The sequence below is a fragment of the Cyprinus carpio genome, unplaced genomic scaffold (assembly GCF_018340385.1).
Source record: "Cyprinus carpio isolate SPL01 unplaced genomic scaffold, ASM1834038v1 S000000001, whole genome shotgun sequence".
Classification (NCBI taxonomy): Eukaryota; Metazoa; Chordata; class Actinopteri; order Cypriniformes; family Cyprinidae; genus Cyprinus; species Cyprinus carpio.
The window spans coordinates 1,799,213-1,815,987 of record NW_024872754.1 but is presented as its reverse complement, the minus strand read 5'-3'; the positions used below and the strand labels follow the sequence as shown (position 1 = coordinate 1,815,987).

At 41.3% G+C, this 16,775-nt stretch overlaps 1 non-coding gene across 1 annotated transcript; it reads left to right on the top strand.

The window, feature by feature from the left end:
- The first annotated feature begins 3,770 nt into the window (after nucleotides 1–3,770).
- On the top strand, nucleotides 3,771–3,935 carry LOC122142564. Its single transcript, XR_006158682.1, has one exon. It is a non-coding gene; the product is annotated as a U1 spliceosomal RNA (small nuclear RNA).
- The last annotated feature ends 12,840 nt before the right edge of the window (nucleotides 3,936–16,775 follow it).

Here is a 16,775-nt window from a genome sequence, read left to right as displayed (position 1 = left end):
CGGTCCCCGATGCCGAGGCGGTGCCCGATGCCGAGGCGGTGCCCGAGGCGGTGCCCGATGCCGAGGCGGTGCCCGAGGCGGTCCCCGATGCCGAGGCGGTCCCCGATGCAATGCCCGATGCCGAGGCGGTGCCCGATGCGGTGCCAGAGACGGTGCCAGAGACGGTTCCCGATGTAATGCCCGAGACCGAGGCTGTTCCGGAGGTCGAGGCGGTGCCCGATGTTGTTCCCGATGCCGAGGCGGTGCCCGAGGCCAGGGCGATGCCCGAGGCGGTCCCCGATGCCGAGGCGGTCCCCGATGCCGAGGCGGTCCCCGATGCCGAGGCGGTGCCCGATGCCGAGGCGGTGCCCGAGGCGGTGCCCGATGGTCCCCGATGCCGAGGCGGTCCCCGATGCAATGCCCGATGCCGAGGCGGTGCCCGATGCGGTGCCAGAGACGGTGCCAGAGACGGTTCCCGATGTAATGCCCGAGACCGAGGCTGTTCCGGAGGTCGAGGCGGTGCCCGATGTTGTTCCCGATGCCGAGGCGGTGCCCGATGCTGTTCCGCAGGTCGAGGCGCTGCCCGAGTTGGTTCCAGAGACCGAGGCGGTGCCCGAGGCGGTGCCCGATGCGCAGGCCGAGGTCGTTCCCGAGGCGGTGCCCGATGCGCAGGCCGAGGTCGTTCCTGAGGCGGTGCCCGAGGCCGTTCCGCAGGTCGAGGCGGTGCCCGATGTTGTTCCAGAGACCGAGGTGGTGCCCGAGTTGCTTCCAGAGACCGAGGCGGTGCCCGATGCGCAGGCCGAGGTCGTTCCCGAGGCGGTGGCCGATGCGCAGGCCGAGGTCGTTCCCGAGGCGGTGCCCGAGGCAGAGGTCGTTCCCGAGGCGGTGTCCTTGTCCAAGGCCGTTCCCGAGGCCGTGCCCGAGGCCGTTCCCGAGGCGGGGGCCTTGTCCAATGCCGTTCCTGAGGCCGTTCCTGAGGCCGTTCCTGAGACCGTTCCCGAGGCGGTGTCCTGGTCCGATGCCGTTCCTGAGGCCATTCCAGAGGCGGTGGCCGATGCTGTTCCGGAGGCCGATGCGGGGCCCAAGATGGCTCCGGAGGCGATACCCGTGTCCAAGGCCGTTCCCGAGGCGGTGCCCTTGTCTGAGGTCGTTCCTGATGCCGTTCCCAATGCCGTGACCGGGCCATCGCCACAGCCTGCTCCTTACTGGCTCCCCGATTGGCAGGTTCCGTTCGGGCCACTCAAATGGCGAATTCCTCCCTGGCCGTCTGCACAACGAGAATGGACTGATCCACCGTGGCCACCAGAACTGCCTGGCCCCTCGTGGTCCCCTGAACTTTCGGGTCCACCGTGGCCACCGGAACTGCCTGGTCCCTCGTGGTCCCCTGAACTTTCGGGTCCACCGTGGCCACCTGAACTGCCTGGTCCCTCGTGGTCCCCTGAACTTTCGGGTCCACCATGGCCCCCTGATCTGACCGAGCCACCTGGGCTACCAGGGGAGCCATCGCTGCCGGTCCCAGTTCCCCTACACGGGCCTGGCCCGCCATCCCTCCCCCTGTTCTGCCTCCACCAGTCCACCTCCCTCCTGGTATCTTTGTTTTGTGTTTGGTTTGTTCTGAGGAGCATCTAGAAGCTGCTCCTTAGAGGGGGGGTAGTGTCACGATGTCTGGTTTGTGTATCCCTGGGTGTCCACTAGAGGTCTCACTTCCCCTTATTGTCACCCCCTTCAGAACTTCATTTCCCACTAGCCTTAGCTGCTCATCACTGTTCATTGTATTCAGCTGTCACCACTTACATTGTTTGCACCTGTGTATAAATACCCTGGTTGTTCTGTCATTGTTACGGAGTCCTTGTTGAATGTCACCCTGCGTTTTCCTGGTTCCCTGGTTTTTCGTGTTTCTGAATGTTGTCTATGTTTATTGTTTTGGACGGATTACCTGGATTTTGACCTTTGCCTGGATGTTTTCTGATTTTGGATCACCCCAATAAACATACTGCTTTTGGATCTACCTGTCTGTGTGCGTGTCGTGACAAGTTGGGGACACTTCATTTACAGCGATATCGTTGACTTGATTGCAAATTATTGCACAGATACCATTTAAACTGAACTGAGCTGCATGACGACATCACTGAATTCAATGATGAACTGCCTTTAACTGTCATTTTGCATTATTGACACACTGTTTTCCTAATTAATGTTGTTCAGTTGCTTTGACGCAATCTTTTTTGTTTAAAGCGCTATATAAATAAAGATGACTTGACTTGACTTGACTTGAAAAAGTATTTCACTTAAGTAATTCGCAGGTCTGGAAAACCTATGGGGAAAAAAGAGAAGAGAGTATGGAAAAATATTTCCCTTTTTTTCTTTTCTTTTTTTCCTATTCATTGTTCTTAAATATAAAATTAATAATTTCTAAAATACATTTATCATACAAGTTGGAAGATTTCATGACAAACATTTAGTGCATGAATTAATTTAAGGCTAACATTTTATTATGCAGAACTATTTAAACAAGTTTTTTTTTTACTTCACTAAACAAATGTGCATTTGCCACGCACACCAGCAAAGGTTAAGGAAGCAAACATGTAGACCTAGTAGAAAATGTATCTGTATTTAAGTTGATTATTAGCCTATACTCTTGACAGAGACCTTATTATTTTCATAAGAGACGTACACACTCATACACGTAAAATAAGCTGTTTGATTGGCAGTCGCGCTGTGCTTATTCATTCGTGTATCATATTGTAGCCTATAAGGTTTAAATCATTGCCTTTTATATAAACACAAATAGTAGAACGTGTAAGATGTAATATTTTAGGTAATATTAGACCAGCTCTTGCCAAGCTCTGATTTCTGAGAGATGCAAGGAGTGGCAACAACAATGCGGTGTGTGATTTGCGCTCTTTTAATTCATAAAGTTTATGTTAATTCACTTCACACACTCATTGAGTGAATTTAGAGGTCTGTGTAAAATATTGCGCTGATCCCCGGGCTCACCTGTGAATCTAGCAAACACCAGACCGTGCTGCAGCCTTAGCCGAATATTCGGGCAGAACTATTCGTTATCCGTTATTCATTTTTGAAGCCTATCCGTGCCTTTCCGAATAAGGTATTCGGCTTCGGCCACACCCCTAATATATTAATTTATTAACCTATTAACCTGCAACCCGACGCCGGCATCCTTAACTCCCCTTGTTTGCACTTGTCAGTATTTTACAAATAGATTAAATGAAACGGGACAAATTTAATCTTGATAAACTATGTATCATTATAAAGATCTAAGCCTCAAGCATTGACGACAGATCGCTGTTTTTTTAATGGAAGGCTTATAAAGAATGTATTTGCTAAATTTGTTTAAGCAGTACACATCAAAATATGAAGAATGAAAACGCAGTACATACAAGATTCGTCGTAATAATGAGTCATAAACACATCCACAGCTGTAAATCCCGGTTTAGTTAGAAAGGTAAGGGTCCACTGACAGTGTCACAGACAGAATGAGACGATCCACAAAGAAAAAAGTGATAGGCGGAAGATTGTTTATTTGAATTCTGGCGCTCTCTCTTGACGCGTGCTGTGAAGCACCTGTCATCTGATGGAGGCGGAAACTTATCGATCGCCTTTTCTTTATTTTTTTATTTTTCAACATTTTTGTATATATGTGTGAGTGTGTTTTATGTTGAATGTGCCTGTATCTGGATGAATACCATCTGTTTGAGCGCAAATCAGCACGCTATTACTGTGCTATTACTGTGCTATTACTGTGCTATTACTGTGCTATTACTGTGCTATTACTGTGCCTGGCAGGGGAGACACCATGATCAAGAAGGCGGTTCACCCAGGGCGAGGCTCGTCCATTGCACTCTGGCCGTGCTGACCCCTGCGAATTCCTCAAATGTGGGAATCTCGACTGCATAATTTATGGTAGTGGGGGACTGCGTTCGCGCTCTCCCCTGAATTGTGGGGAAGTCGTGGCCTAATGGTTAGAGAGTCGGACTTGCAATCCACGGTTTGTGAGTTCGAGTCTCGGGCCGGCAGGAGTTGTAGGTGGGGGGAGTGAATGTACAGCGCTCTCTCCCACCCTCAATACCACGACTGAGGTGCCCTTGAGCAAGGCACCGAACCCCCAACTGCTCCCCGGGCGCCGCAGCATAAATGATACACACTGCTCCGTGTGTGTGTGTGTGTGTTCACGGTGTGTGTGTGTGTTCACTGCTGTGTGTGTGCACTATGGATGGGTTAAAAGCAGAGCACGAATTCCGAGTATGGGTTACCATACTTGGCTGTATGTCACGTCACTTTCACTTTCACTTTCACTATTACTGTGCTATTACTGTAAAGACCTTGTCTCAGACGACCACCGGGACAAGACCACAGGAAACAGATGATTCTTCTGCACAATCTGACTTTGCTGCAGCCTGCCCAACTGAGCCTGGTTTCCCCCTGGTCAGAGGAGAACTGACCCCCAACTGAGCCTGGTTTCTCCCAAGGTTTTTTCTCCATTCTGTCACTGATGGAGTTTTGGTTCCTTGCTGCTGTCGCCTGTGGCTTGCTTAGTTGGGGACACTTCATTTACAGCGATATCGTTGACTTGATTGCAAATTATTGCACAGATATTATTTAAACTAAACTGAGCTGCATGATGACATCACTGAATTCAGTGATGAACTGCCTTTAACTGTCATTTTGCATTATTGACACACTGCTTTCCTAATTAATGTTGTTACGTTGCTTTGATGCAATCTTTTTTGTTTAAAGCGGTATATAAATAAAGATGACTTGACTTGACATTGTGGGATTTGTAGTATGAGTGAGTGGTGGGAGTGTGATTTACCGCAGGCCATTAATAATAGACGTATGAAATTATCCGGCCACGGAAAAAATATTGATATATGACTTAGTCCATATCGCACAGCCCTACTACAGATTCTGTGCAACAATTACCCATACTCCATAGTTTCATATAGCTCCAAGTTGATTTCTGTTTTCATCTAGGTATTGTATTGTATTTTTGTATGATTTTACCACTTGTCTTACTGTAGCTCCTATCTCATTAAGATTCTGCTGCAGTGACATGTGAATTTGGAATCAATAAAGTTTTCAACTTATCATATCATTCTGACCTCTATTACCACATTGCCGCCAACTGCAGCTAACGTTAAATGCGGTGGCTAATGTAATGCTGGATAAACCCCTACAGTATGTCATTGGACACATCCCTATAAATTCATGGTGATAAATAATTAACGAATGATGGCGTAGACAACGTTAACTAACTATATTATTCAGGTTCCGTTAGCATATGTTGATATCACTACGTGTATTCATTACCTACCTTTGAGGATGTACAGTATGAATGGTGGGTGGCGGAGAGAGCGGACACCCCCTCACACACTTGTCAATCTGCTGACCTCTGTGCCTCTGTGATAGGGCAACCCATGTGTCAAGCAAATGACCTCTCGCAGCTAAGTTGCCCACATGTAAAAACGTGATGCCACTTTTGTGACACTGTTAAATTTAACCCCTTGTATGGTGTTGGGTCTGTTGGACCCGTCTTCATTTTTTATCAAAAGAAAAATTATACGATTAATTATTTGTTCAAACTCAGACACTTTGGCCTTGGCTCATTTTCTGTGAAGAATATATATTTATTTAATCATTTAGCAGACGCTTTTGTCCAAAGCGACTTACAAATAAATACAATATTTACAATAGAAAATATATCTGAACACATTTTCAATGACCACACACCACATTTATATTACACACAGGATGTTCGGGTCCACTGGACTAATAAAAGACCAGGGGCTAATAAAGTGTGGAAATTGTAGGTCCTGTGTACCTTTACTTTGTCCGCCTCCTGTCAGGGCCCGCTGTTAGTGTGTGTGTGTGTGTGTTTTGTATATGGTTTATGAGGACAAAAATTTGCATAATGACATGGGTATTACAATGAAAACAAACGGCTTAAAAAAACAAACTAAATGGTGTTTTTTGAAAAAAAAAAAAAAAAGTTTTCTGTGATTGGTAGGTTTAGGGGTAGGCTTAGTGTAGGGGGATAGATACAGTTAGTAAAACCATTACGCCTATGGAGACTCCACGTAAACCACATATCCAAGTGAGTGTGTGTGTGTGTGTGCGTGCGTGCGTGCATGTGCGTGTGTGTGCACTGCACACACTTTTTTTGTCTACTTAAATCTAACTATAACATTAGATGCATTGTGTAGCCTATTTGCTGTGGCAGATATAAATGATTTGAATAACTGGGTTAGGCTCATCAAGTGTATGATCAGCTGATCATACACTTAATTAATGTGTCAGAAGTTAAATTATTATAAAGAGAATCATGATCAGTGTAAAAGTGATGACTAGACTGTTGTATTCTAAGGGAGCACCTATGCATGGAACTCTAAAATGGAAAGGCCGAGCATCAGTGTTCAAAACCCTTGGTCTCAATTTGGACACAACTATACATGAAAAATGCTTACCGGCTTTATACATGTACTTGCAACATATGGCTGCTCGAGAGAGGAAGCTGTTAACCTATTCAACCTCCTCCCCGATTGTTGTTCCAGCTCCTTCTTGATTGCGCCCCCCCCCATTTTAACTGTAACACATTATAATTTGGAAAACACCAAGTAGGGGCAGAGGACAGACAATCATAATGTGTGGTGCAAATGGTAAGAAATACATCTAATTGTCATTATTACATCCATGAATGCACTTTTGCATGCATGATGGAGAGAAATGGGCGCATGTTCAGCAAGGTCCACTGACCTACACCACATCTCCCTTTCCCTGGATGCTTAAACAGATGAGGGCAAATACAGACATTTACACAGTTACATTTTACAAAATTAGCTGTAAATCATGGATTTATGGAATTTGATGCAAACCAAATAATGTTTACATTTTGGGGAAAAAACTGGCAAGCATTCATAAAAATTTTAAATTGTGGTGTACACATGAAGAAATATAAATTTTAGCTTACATGTCCAGTTGTTCCATGGATGTAATCAACAAAGGAGGACACCTCAGCATAATTGGCCAAAAAAAAACCCATCAGGTCTTGAAAGAAATATATAGATGTGGGTTAAATTTACTGTATAAAAGTAAATCACTAGCATTTCATTGTACATGAATTTTACACACCCTGGTTGGCTTTTGAAACTATGTAATTTGTGGTACCCATCCACTGCAACTGCCAACATGGAGGGTATGCATGCAGGGCACTGAAAATGCTGGACCTGAGACAGCTTGTCAACCTCAAATTTGGCATAGGCCCATTCGAGGAAGGCCCTCTGCATTGTGTCCCCACATATCTTACCACTCTTAGACCAAAAGTGAAAAAAAAACAATACAAAACAGTAAGTAACTGTTTCGAAGGTTGGCTTTAGACCGTGGTCATGACGAAGAAAGGGCTCTGTCAAGAAATGTGTGCTGACACTTTGGGGATTGTAAGAACAAGTCCTAACAATGAATCCGTTATTTAAAAGGTGATCCAGACAGGATAACTTAAATGATGAGTCCACTCACTCACCCGAAGAGTTTTGTACGACACTCAAGCATGCTGACAAAAGTTTTGTACGACACTCAAGCATACTGACATCCCTGGGGCAGTGATTTTTAGATCCTCATACGTGGTGAACAAGTCCACCAAGTACAAGGTCTCAAAATTGACAGTGGCTGGCCAGTAACCACTTTCAACCAGATCACTTATGGTCACTGGCGAGGTTTTTCCACAGGAGCAGTTTACTGATGGAAGGAAGAGGTTGTATCTTCCTGAAATTTCAGAGACAAACAATTATCTCTTTTTCACAAGAAACAAAAAACACAATATGAAGAAATAATAATAAAAAAAAATGTTACCATTCATTCCAATAAAAATAACTGGCTTTCCCTTGGAAAAAAGCTTGTTTGCCCAGTGGAGCAGTCACAGCAGGGAGGAACGTTTGGTAAACATGCAATCTAAAAAAGCAGAATTAGCAAAGACATAAAAAAGACGTCAACTGGACGTAATTTTGCCCAGTGGGTATATATATATTAGTGCTGTCAAAATTTACGCAGGTGCACAGCAAAAATCCAGAGTGAAATCAACTCTGCTGGGAGTACATCTGAGATCATAATCAAGAGTGTGAAAGTGTTAAAATATGAGTGTTAAATTAACACTGAAGCAGAGTTAAAGTTAATGAGATAATTAAGTGATTAACTGAGTGATGATTGACCATTATTGACGAAACCTGATGTTAACAAGCAGAATCAATAAAGACAAAAAATCAAAAAATTTTTATGTCACCATTATAGTGGTCAGTGTTTGCTTTAGTTGGGCTCTTGACTCTTACGTTTTTAAAATTAGATTTGGTTTGGCTGTTATAAATCAGTTGTAATAGAGAGACGAGCAAAAATAAAAACATGATTATGTGATATTAGTTATGTTTTTACATAATAATTATTTGACCTGAATCACCAAACTTATTTAAAGCCTAAAACATAAAGGAAATTACTAAGACAATTCAGGTAATAATTTATGCATGCCACAGTGCATCATGGGAGCCATGGATGAATTTTGATAGGTGGCACCCCAGAATGCACTGCAACACAAGTCTCCTGCAACATGCTTTTTTATTGTCACCGTCGTTGAGGATCACAGGTTGATTCTTGATGTTTGCATGTCTAAATGAAAGACTCTTTTGAAAGATTTTTGAACAAACAACTTTTAAGAAATTCCACAGATTGTATTTAAAATGCTGGTAATCCTATGCTGAAGAAATCATCGACCACAATAATCAACAATGAAAGTTTAAACATAAAATTCAGGAAAACCAATATTTTTTGTTTGCCCGTCTGTTTTATAACTCCATTACAACAACCAAACAAAATCTGACTTTAAAATATTAAGGGTCAAGAGCCCAACTAAAGCAAACACTGAACACTATAATGGTGACATAAAATTAGTGATTTTGTCTTTGTTGATTCTGCTCGTTAACATCAGGTATCATCAATAATGGTCAATCATCACTCAATTAATCACTTAATATCTCATTAACTTTAACTATGATTCAGTGTTAAACCCTCTGGAGTCTAAGGGAACTATTTTAACCCTCTGGAGTCTAAGGGTATTTTTGGGGCCTGGAGAAGTTTTGTCATGCCCTGACATTTGTGCTTTTTTTCAGTTTCTTATAAATATCTAAATGGCTGAAGTCTAATCTCACTGTAATCAGCACAAACTAGGCTATAATAATATGTGAGCAGCATGTATGTACATGATTGTGTTTTTGAAAAAAAAAATGTTATGCGTGGTTAGTGAAAAACTACTAAAAATGTTTAAATCACTTGAATAAGGCAATAAAACACATACAGAAAATTGGTTCCCAGATATTTTGAGAACTGGAGCTTGTAGCCTAGAATTTTTTTTTTCTAAATGATGTGAAAATCATCTTGTTTACTCACTTACAGAAAACAATATATTGATTTAAAATTTTCTAAGACACTTTTTGTTGGTAAAAGTCATATGCGAGTAGGCGTCAACTATCATGAATTCACACTGAGAAGACAAAAGGCCTGCATAATGAGCTGCATAATGAGCCATTCAGTCAGCTGTGCCACTGAGAGGGATGAGTTACAAGAAAGAATGTGAGGACAAAATAAATCTATATAATTTTATGTTTGTAGTTTATTTAGAATATATTTAATTATCCCACAACATAATTTAATATTCACTTGTGAGTGCAGTTAAACAGTTTATTAGGAACAATCAAAGCTGACTTTCAAAACTGAATTTTTTGCATCATTACTCCAGTCACACAATCCTTCACAAATCCGAATTAAAGCTTTTTTTTCTTTGAAGAAATACTTACAAAAAAAGCTAATTAAATAAAAACTATTACAAATATTAATATTATTATTATTATTATTATTATTTAATGTTGAAAAGAGCTGAGAAATATTTTTTTTTAGTTTTTTTAGGGGGGATAAATTGAAAGAACAGCAATGATTGTTACATTTGTTACAGTTACATTTATTGGTACATTTATATTATTTACATCAAGCTTTTGAATGGTATAGTAGTGTATATTGTTATTGAAACTTCATAATATTTCACATGATTATACATTTAGTCAGGAATTATAGTTTGGAAAAAAAGTCTTTGGAAAAAGTCTAACTAGTAAAATGTTTACACGTTATGTGAAAACTAGTACAAGTATATAAATCAATAAAAAGAGACTTACTCATGTTTATGATCTCTGCTGAATAAAGTGCTTCATTCTTTTTTTCTGAGGAAATCCAAATCTCAAATCCTCAACCACATCACATCTTTTTGGGGTGAATTATGTCTTATTCCTCCCATCGCGAAGCAAACAGTAAAATAATAAAAACTTGAAGAACAGTCTCGCTGCGTTGTCTTCTGTTGTGTGGGCGTAGTTCAAAAGCCGCGCGCTTCAGTGAAACATTTGAATCTCAAAAGCGCGCTCGGCTAGCGCGGGGGCGTGGTCACATTAGAAGATAATGAAGTGAGACGTGAAAAACGGACATCGCGTTGTTTTCATATGGATTACTTTATCACAGAATATTTGTTTTCAGCAGCACTTGTTTAGTTTAAAAGTAGACATGTCAGGCTTTCTATAGATATCTCTCTCATGTCTCTTCGTTGAGTATTCACTGAGTTACAGTTCATTTTAATGACGCATTTGTATCTGAAGATCAGCGCAGACAAAGGCTGCAGACAGCACTCCTTGTTTGTTATCTTTATTTTATAAGTGCACAAAGTTTTGTTGTTATTATGTCTGTATACAAAATGTGTAGACCCCTTTACAGATTCGATTGATGTATTGCACTTATCTGTACGATCAAAACTGAAAGTGTAATTTAAGTTCTTTTCGGGGTTATCAGGAGAAAATACCCCAAAACGCGTATACGCGTTAATCGACTCCAGAGGGTTAACACTTTCACACTCTTGAGTGTGGTCTCACATGTACTCCCAGCAGAGTTGATTTCACTCTGGATTTTTTGCTGTGTAGTATCTCTCCGTTGATGTGAATGGGAACGTGACCCTCTCTCTGTGACTTCCTGTAGTCCACGATCATCTCCTTGGTCTTGATGACGTTTAGAGAGAGATTGTTATCAGCACACCGTGCTGTGAGTGCATTAACCTCATCTCTGTAGGATGTCTCATCGCCATTAGTGATAAGTCCTACACAGCAAAAAATTCCAGAGTGAAATTAACTGTGCTGGGAGTACATGTGAGACCACACTCAAGAGTGTGAAAGTGTTAAAATATGAGTGTTAAATTAACACTGAATCAGAGTTAAAGTTAATGAGATAATTAAGTGATTAATTGAGTGATGATTGGCCATTATTGACGAGACCTGATGTTAAGAGCAGAATCAACAAAGACGAAAATCACCATTTTAATGTCAAGTCAAGTCAAGTCATCTTTATTTATATAGCGCTTTAAACAAAAAAGATTGCGTCAAAGCAACTGAACAACATTAATTAGGAAAAACAGTGTGTCAATAATGCAAAAATGACAGTTAAAGGCAGTTCATCATTGAATTCAGTGATGTCATCATGCAGCACAGTTCAGTTTAAATGGTATCTGTGCAATAATTTGCAATCAAGTCAACGATATCGCTGTAAATGAAGTGTCCCCAACTAAGCAAGCCAGAGGCGACAGCGGCAAGGAACCAAAACCCCATCAGTGAGAGAATGGAGAAAAAAAAACCTTGGGAGAAACCAGGCTCAGTTGGGGGGCCAGTTCTCCTCTGACCAGACGAAACCAGCAGTTCAATTCCAGGCTGCAGCAAAGTCAGATTGTGCAGAAGAATCATCTGTTTCCTGTGGTCTTGTCCCGGTGGTCGTCTGAGACAAGGTCTTTACAGGGGATCTGTCTCTGGGGGCTCTAGTCCTGGTCTCCGCTGTCTTTCAGGGCTGTAGAGGTCCTTTCTAGGTGCTAATCCACCATCTGGGCTGGATACATACTGGATCCGGGTGACTGCAGTGACCCTCTGACTTGGATACAGACTGGATCTGGTGGCTACGGTGATCTCGGAATAAGAGAGGTTCCGGTTTACCTAATTAATGCAGCCTAAAAATCCTTTAACGGATTTGGATATTAGAATTGTATTAGTATGTTATGTGTAAGCCAGGTTAAAGAGATGGGTCTTTAATCTAGATTTAAACTGCAAGAGTGTGTCTGCCTCCCGAACAATGTTAGGTAGGTTATTCCAGAGTTTGGGCGCTAAATAGGAGAAGGATCTGCCGCCCGCAGTTGACTTTGATATTCTAGGTATTATTAAATTGCCAGAGTTTTGAGAACGGAGCGGACGTGGAGGACTATAATGTAACAAGAGCTCATTCAAATACTGAGGTGCTAAACCATTCAGGGCTTTATAAGTAATAAGCAAGATTTTAAAATCTATACGATGTTTGATAGGGAGCCAGTGCAGTGTTGACAGGACCGGGCTAATATGATCATACTTCCTGGTTCTAGTAAGAACTCTAGCTGCTGCATTTTGGACTAACTGGAGTTTGTTTACTAAGCGTGCAGAACAACCACCCAATAGAGCATTACAATAGTCTAACCTTGAGGCCATAAACGCATGGATTAACATTTCTGCATTTGACATTGAGAGCATAGGCCGTAATTTAGATATATTTCTGAGATGGAAAAAATGCAGTTTTACAAATGCTAGAAATGTGGCTTTCTAAGGAAAGGTTGCTATCAAATAGCACACCTAGGTTCCTAACTGATGACGAAGAATTGACAGAGCAGCCACTCAAGGCTTAGACAGCATTCTAGGTCATTACATGCAGAGCTTTTACGCCCTATAATTAACACCTCTGTTTTTTCAGAATTTAGCAGTAAGAAATTATTCGTCATCCAGTTTTTTATATCGACTATGCATTCTGTTAGTTTTTCGAATTGGTATGTTTTCGCCAGGCCGCGAAGAAATATAGAGCTGAGTTCATCAGCATAACAGTGAAAGCTAACACCGTGTTTCCTGATGATATCTCCCAAGGGTAACATGTAAAGTGTGAAGAGTAACGGCCCTAGTACTGAGCCTTGAGGTACTCCATACTGCACTTGTGAACGATATGATACCTCTTCATTTCACTGCTACGAACTGATGGCGGTCATATAAGTACGATTTAAACCATGCTAATGCACTTCCATTAATGCCAACCAAGTGTTCTAGTCTATGCAAAAGAATAGTGTGGTCAATAGTGTTGAACGCAGCACTAAGATCCAATAGCACTAATAGAGAGATACAACCACAATCAGATGATAAGAGCAGGTCATTTGTAACTCTAAGGAGAGCAGTCTCAGTACTATGATACGGTCTAAATCCTGACTGGAAAATCCTCACAGATGCCATTTTTCTTTCTAAGAAGGAATATAATTGTGAGGATACTACCTTTTCTAGTATCTTTGAAAGAAAAGGGAGATTCGAGATCGGTCTATAATTAACTAGTTCTTTGGGGTCAAGTTGTGTTTTTTTGATGAGAGTCTTAATAACAGTCAGTTTGAAGGATTTATGGACATACCCTAATAACAATGAGGAATTAATAATAGTCAGAAGAGGATCTATGACTTCTGGAAGCACCTCTTTTAGGAGCTTAGATGGAATAGGGTCCTAACATACATGTTGTTGGTTTAGATGATTTAACAAGTTTATACAATTTCTTCCTCTCCTATAGTAGAGAATGAGTGGAACTGTTCCTCAGGGGATCTATAGTGCACTGTCTGATGTGATACTGTAGCTGATGGCTGCATGGTTACAATTTTATCTCTAATAGTATCGACTTTAGAAGTAAAGTAGTTCATAAAGTCATTACTGCTGTGATGTGGGGAAATGCCAACACTTGGTGATGCTTTATTTTTTCGTTAATTTTGCCACTGTATTGAATAAATACCTGGGGTTATGTTTGTTTTCTTCTAAAAGAGACGAAAAGTAATCAGATTTAGCAGTTTTTAATGCTTTTCTGTAAGAGAGGTTACTTTCCCTCCAAGCAATACGAAATACTTTTAGTTTTTGTTTTCCTCAGCTGCGCTCCATTTTCCGGGCTGCTCTCTTTAGGGTGCGAGTGTGCTCATTACACCACGGTGTCAGACTGTTTTCCTTAACCTTCTTTAAGCGTAAAGGAGCAACTGTATTTAAAATGCTAGAAAAGAGAGAGTCCATAGTTTTCTGTTTACATCCTCAAGTTGTTCTGAGGTTTTTGGGATATGCTAAGGAATTGGGATAACATCAGGAAGATTACTTACAAAGCAGTCTTTTGTGGTAGAAGTGATGGTTCTACCATACTTGTAACAAGAAGTAGAATTTACAGTTTTAGCTATATGAAGTTTGCACAAAACTAAATAATGATGAAATCTGAGATATCATCCTTGGCTGCATAATGTCAACACCATCAATATCAATTCCATGTGACAGTATTTAATCTAGAGTATGATTTCGACAATGAGTAGGTCCTGAGACGTGTTGTCTAACCCCGATAGAGTTCAGAATGTCTATAATGCTGATCCCAATGCATCTTTTTCATTATCAACATGGATATTAAAATCACCAACACATTAAACTTTATCTGCAGCCAGCACTGTCCACCATTATAGTGGCCAATGTTTGCTTTAGTTGGGCTCTTGACCCTTAATATTTAATGTCAGATTTTGCTTGGCTGTTGTAATGGAGTTATAAAACAGACCCCCAAACAAAAAACACTACTATTCCTGAATCACTGATGTTAAACTTTCATTGTTGATTATTGCGGCCGAATGATTCTTCAGCATAGGATTACCAGCATTTTAAAATTACAATCTGTGGAATTTTCTTAAAAGTTGTTTGTTCAAAAATCTTTCAAAAGAGTCTTTCGTTTAGACATGCAAACATCAAGAATCAACCTGTGAACCTCAACGACGGTGACAATCAAAAAAAGCATGTTGCAGGAGACTTGTGTTGCAGTGCATTCTGGGTGCCACCTATCAAAAATTCATCCATGGCTCCCATGATGCACTGTGGCATGAATAAATTATACCTGAAATGTCTTAGTAATTTCCTTTATGTTTTAGGCTTTAAACAAGTTTGGTGGTTCAGGTCGAATAATTATTATGTAAAAACATAACTAATATCACATAATCATGTTTTTATTTTTGCTCGTCTCTCTATTACAGCTGAGTTATAACAGCCAAACCAAATCTAATTTTAAAAACGTAAGGGTCTAGAGCCCAACTAAAGCAAACACTGACCACTATAATGGTGACATAAAAAATTGTGATTTTTGTCTTTGTTGATTCTGCTTGATAACATCAGGTCTCTTCAATAATGGTCAATCATCACTCAGTTAATCACTTAATTATCTCATTAACTTAAACTCTGCTTCAGTGTTAATTTAACACTCCTATTTTAACACTTTCACACTCTTGAGTGTGGTCCGTCACATGTACTCCCAGCAGAGTTGATTTCACTCTGGATTTTTTGCCCGTGTAGGATAGTTTTGTATCGTCAGCAAATTTGAGGATGATGTTGGAGCTATGCTTAGCAGAGCAGTCATAACAAAACAAAAATTAAAAGAGAGGACTGAGTACACATCCCTGTGGGGCGCCAGTGCCGAGTGTAAGTGAGGAGGATGTGTGATTGCCAATTCTAACCACCGGGGGTCTGCCGGTCAGGATGTCCAATACCCAGTTACATAAGTTTACTGTTAAGACCCAGATCTTTCAGTTTGGCTATAAATTTGGTAGGGATGATGGTGTAAAATGCAGAGCTGTAATCAACGAACAGCATCCGCACATAGGTGTCTCTTCCTTCCAAGTGTTCCAGGGCAGAGTGTATGGCCATTGCAATGGCGTCATCAGTGGATCTTTTTTGAGCGGTAAGCAAATTGTAATGGGTCCCAGGTGTCAGGCAGAGAGGAGCAGATGTAGGATTGACTAGACGTTCAAAGCACTTCATGATGACTGATGTCAGTACTACAGGACGGTAGTCATTCAGGCAGGGAAACAGTTTGTTTTTTTGGGTACAGGAATGATGGTGGTTTGCTTGGAGCATGTGGGGATCACTGTTAGTCTCAAGGAGAGGTTGAAGATGTTGGTGAAGACATCTGCTAACTAGACAGCCCAGGCCCTCACGACACGTCCGTGTATGCCATCTAGACCTGGAGATTTCCGGCAGCTCACTCTCTTGAAGGCCTTACTCACTCTCGAGTGTGGTTTAGAACCAAAGGGGCAGGTGTCAAGGTCAGCAGGTTTTTTTACAGCAGGGAATGTGTTGCCTGTCTCAAAGCTTGCATAGAATGTATTGAGCATAGAATGTTTTTGAGAATGTATTGAGTGTTTCAGTATAAACACACCAAAACCTGAGTTGTTTGAAAATGATGGCGTGGCTGCCCACATTCTCTCTCTGCGTATCCTTGATGACAGTGTAAAACAATCACCTATCATGGAGACTGAACTGTAATCTTTGCTGGCCTATGTTGTCATTTTTAGCCTTTCACATGCAGCAATCTTATTTAATTACATTAACACCACCTGTTTACACTAACACAGCAAAAAATCCAGAGTGAAATCAACTCTGCTGGGAGTACATGTGAGACCACACTCAAGAGTGTGAAAGTTGTTAAAATAGGAGTGTTTAAATTAACACTGAAGCGGAGTTAAAGTTAATGAGAAATTAAGTGATTAACTGAGTTATGATTGACCATTATTGACAAGACCTGGTGTTAACAAGCAGAATCAACAAAGACAAAAATCACAATTTTTTATGTCACCATTATAGTGGTCAGTGCTTGCTTTAGTTGGGCTC